The following is a 4440-nucleotide window of genomic DNA, read 5'->3' on the forward strand; positions in this document are numbered from 1 at the left end:
AGATAAGCTCTTAATAATCTTAAAGTTCGTCTCTCAAATTCCAACAATCACATCTAATAAACTCACTACCTTCAGCCATGCTCTACTACCACTCAAAAACCCTATCCACTATCTACTTTGCATAACCAAATCTCCAAGTACTCAACTATCTTCAAAACGAAGAAAACTTCAACCATCAAACTACCAAAAAGAAACAGAATAAAAATGATAAATGACAAGGAATTTGTTTTTCTCTCGATTGGGAAATTTCGTCCAGCCTGTCGAATTAATTTCATTAATTTTAGAGCTTTCTGGCAACCAGTTAGCCTCTTTGGCCACTTGGACGTCGCGTCCGTATCGTCGCTCTTTGCTTGCGTAACGATGTAATGTTACGTTCGACGTAATTATATAATGACGCGATGCATTCCAAAAGCCGAAGTTGGATCGATGTCTGCGCTCGTGCAGGAGCATCGTAAGACTCCGAGGAGGTCCTGTACCAGTCGACATCACCGTGTCCACCGAGTGGCTGCGATCGATAGAACAGCGCGGGTATGGAACATGGACATCCTCTTCAATCTCTGATTCCACGTGTTCTTCTTCCTGTTGTCGTCAATTTGAGGCGATACCACTCTGTTGACAATCACGACGATCTGTGTGGAGTCCAAGTTTGGAACGTGTTGACAGTACAGATAGTACAGTGCCAATATACATAGACTATGGACAGTCTGCGAGACAGTGTCTCATGTAAATAATCTCTGGACTCTGGAGTCCTCTGTCTTAGGCTGAAATCGAGGGGTTCGTAGAAGCCTGCCTGAATTTCATTACCTCTGGAGGACAGACATTTGTTCGAGATATTGTGTCTGCTTTTAACTACGCGTTGCGTAATGTAACTATGTGGATGTGTTACGTGATTTCAGTGAATTTAGAGCCTGAGATCGATGGGTGGAACACGTTCGCGCTTTGTGCTGCGTTCGCGCTTCTGTCATCGGTTGCACGGTAGTTTAACGTAGAAAGGGTGGCCTAGCTGGGGATGGTTTGCTTTGAGTTGAGAGGGTTGCGCGTATTTTGCATTTGACATTACCGAGTAGGCGTTGTGAATCACTGGTTCGTGTTCTTTTTTGCCTTCGTAATTCGTGTCTTGATTATAGCGTGAACCCCTCGACAGTAATTCAATTTTCCAATCGGTTTGACTTATGTCAATTTCGTTGTTAAGAGTTCTCAATCTTCGCGCAGTGATGGTTCTGAAAAGTGTTCAGTGGATAAGGAATTTATTTTTGTTCAGCTTCGCCTTTTTGACCTTATCTCGTGTTTAATGAGATCGTCTTTCTTGTAGTCTCTTGATGACTGAAGCTTCCTTTGTTTCTGATTATTTCGTACTCGTCTTTCGCGAGTTCCTTAGCGCATTTTTAAGTAGTATTATCGTGCTTTCTTAGTAAGCATTCTTTTAAGCAAAGTATTATTGTTCTTCCTCGAAGGCCTTCATTATCTTTAAGTAGTTCAAACTTTATTACTTTCTGGTCTCTTTCTTCCTTTTTTCACGTTTCAGTATTCTGTACTTCTTTCATTTAAAAATTTCTGATTCTTTTTATCATTAGCAACCCCACCAGTGCCACCTAAATACCATTAATTTGTCTCCTAATTACCAATCGATGCGATTCAGTAATTCCTATCCCACGTTTATCCAGTCAACAACCTCGTCGACGAGTTATCGTTAGAAAGGAACGAAACATTAGTCATTAGCTCTTGAGCAGTTAACAGTAAATCATTCGCAATTACGTTTATTTGCTGAGCACAGACGACGTTTAAAGTCGAGGCGACGCGATTTGAAATAATTATAAGGGCGATGGACAACGCACTGCTTTAAGGGAGTACTGACCTTGTCGAAGGTATCTATTGAGTGATGGACGTCGAGTTTTCGCATGGACATACGAATACTCGGCTCGATTGGAATGCGTCGGTTGTTCAGGGACGAGACGGGATCATTGACATTTACTACTGCACGGTGTCATTTAACCAGCTCAAACGACTAGTTTTTTCTTACTTGCAGAGGCGTGTAGAGAGTTCGCGTTGTCATACGCCTCTCCGACAGTCAACGAATTTATGACGCGCAGATGGTTTCTCGTATGATTAAATTTCATAACTGTGCAATTTTCTTTCTCGACTGACAGTGAGAGTTCATGGCCTTGGATGTGTCAGTTCGAGTAAACGTTTTTTAATAAACGCAATGTAATGTTTTAAATTGATGCTATTGTGTTAAAAGTTCGAGCTTCAAAATTGAAATGAACGACTTCCATAATCTGAATTTAGTTCATCAATTCTTTCATTCACGTGTGTGATAATAGTTTGTTATAGTCAGAAGTTATTCAATAATTATCTGACAGGTTTCTGGAAATAGTATTATGATATTTAAGGGAAAAATATTTAGCTATAAAAAGGAAGCATCGAGAAAAGAGTATATACAATAGTTGCCACTGTTCTGTTGTAATAATACAAAACTTAAAATAAAAAAATTTATACATGAACTATTTGCCCCAGTTTTGAAATCCATTTAATATTACCATAAACTATACATATAAAATATTGCATTGACTTCATCTCAAAGAATTTCCCCTTAATAATATCGGCATAACTTTCTTATTGAACTCTATGGTCTGATCATAAACGATCTACTTTCACTTGCACACTCAGTTTTCGTTTCCCTTATGGCATCTCGTAACGTTCAAGCCTGGCATTACTTGGGTCGTTTCATAGACTTTATGTTCGAATAAAAACGTACAAATTTATTAATCAGATCGTGTTAGCAATACCGCGATAAAAATTCACTTTATCACTGCAATTTCTCTTGAGTTATACAGAGAAGAGCTCTCTCTTCAGTTGTACTACAAATTTTGGCTCATCTCTTTTCCAATATTTTCTTTTCCAGATTTCTGTGCGTTTCACATTTCGCTGTTCAACCTGATACACGAAATACAGTCGACAGAAACGTCAATGAAGAATAAATAGAACGTGTCGTTGTTCCTAAACACAGAGAGCGTTATTGAATCGCTCCGTCGCGTTCATCCTTGATCCACGTCGTCGTTTTTTTGCATAACATCAAATCCAAGCTAATTAAGCTAAAGGTTCACATAGGCGTAAGATGACGCTCGAAGGTCGACGTGGGATTTCAGAAATTTGATTTGGCGTCTGCGTTGTTTTCCTAGCCGATAGTTGGGTAAACGAGACAAATTTCAGTGCAAATAAAATATGCCATACTCCGCGGGTGAGAACTACGGTAAACGATTTCATCGATTTTCAAACACGCAAATATTTCCACTGGCCATTCGTTCTCTGAACGTTCCTTCTCGTTTTTTTTTATATTTCCAGAGTTTGGATTCGACAAGTCAATTGAATCCGAATTTGAAGATTATTCGACCTCTGTTTAATAAAGTGGAGGAAAAGCAGAAGGAAAGACTAAGGAAGTTTGATATCATAATATAAGAAAGTTCCTCCAAGATTATCTCAAAGGTCACATAAAGGTCAGCAATACTATTTTCCTGACACCATATGTTTCCATATGTTGATCCTATAGCCATAGTATGAGACATATTGACATCACTTGAGAAAATACCCTTTTTTATTATTCAATATTCCATTTTTATTTACTAAAAAAAATGATTTCACATATATCTAGTCAAAAAATTTATCACTCAAAAATACGTAAAATATGTGACTTTAATTTCACGCTCTGGTTATTTGTATAATTAGATTTCTTAATTAAAGGAACTATTAATCGCCCAATGTAGTGAATTTTTTTTTTACAAATTATTTCCCTCTTTTCGTTCGCGTCAAATTGTATATTCACGGCCTTCATCAGGCGGACTACACACGGATTCACAACGATTTCTGCGCTGTAATTCAGTTAATGCACGGTTTTCGCTTTCAATGGCAACGTTCGTAGGTAAGGGAAACGTCAACAGGATAATCCTGATTTACAAAAGCTGATCTTATGTGCTCGATTCGGAATGCGCATATATGCAGGAAAAACCACTCTGCTCGAATTATTAAATTTGAGGCTAAATAAATGTTATAAATCGCTGGATAGCATGCACATTCAATTTTGCCGATTGTTTAATAAAAGAAATGTACAATCAAAATTTTCATTGATATAACAATATTTTAATTGATAAATATAACGTTAAAATTTTGGACAATGCATTTGTCGTGAAAGCAATAAATATTACGAATAATTTCTTGTTCAGTGAAACGATATTTGATAAATTATGGTTTATGGCAAACTTTTGTTTGGAATTTAATGTCTGTAGAAACGTCGAACATGGAAGAATAAGTGACGTAGGTCCATTCATTTCCAGACGTTCGATGCTCGTGTTATCAATTACCAAGCACGATAATTAATGTACTTATAAAGGATTAATAAAACAGTGAATATTTATTTTGAATAATAAGTAATATTATAAAAAAATT

The 4440-nt window shown here is 37.2% G+C and overlaps 1 long non-coding RNA gene across 1 annotated transcript; it reads left to right on the forward strand.

Annotated features, from left to right (window-relative positions):
* Nucleotides 1-422: 422 nt before the first annotated feature.
* Nucleotides 423-4073, forward strand: LOC143180450 (uncharacterized). The gene is made up of 3 exons (XR_013002133.1): nucleotides 423-528; nucleotides 2903-3250; nucleotides 3343-4073. It is a non-coding gene; the product is annotated as an uncharacterized LOC143180450 (long non-coding RNA).
* Nucleotides 4074-4440: the final 367 nt, after the last annotated feature.

The sequence above is a fragment of the Calliopsis andreniformis genome, chromosome 6 (genome assembly GCF_051401765.1).
Source record: "Calliopsis andreniformis isolate RMS-2024a chromosome 6, iyCalAndr_principal, whole genome shotgun sequence".
Taxonomy (NCBI): domain Eukaryota; kingdom Metazoa; phylum Arthropoda; class Insecta; order Hymenoptera; family Andrenidae; genus Calliopsis; species Calliopsis andreniformis.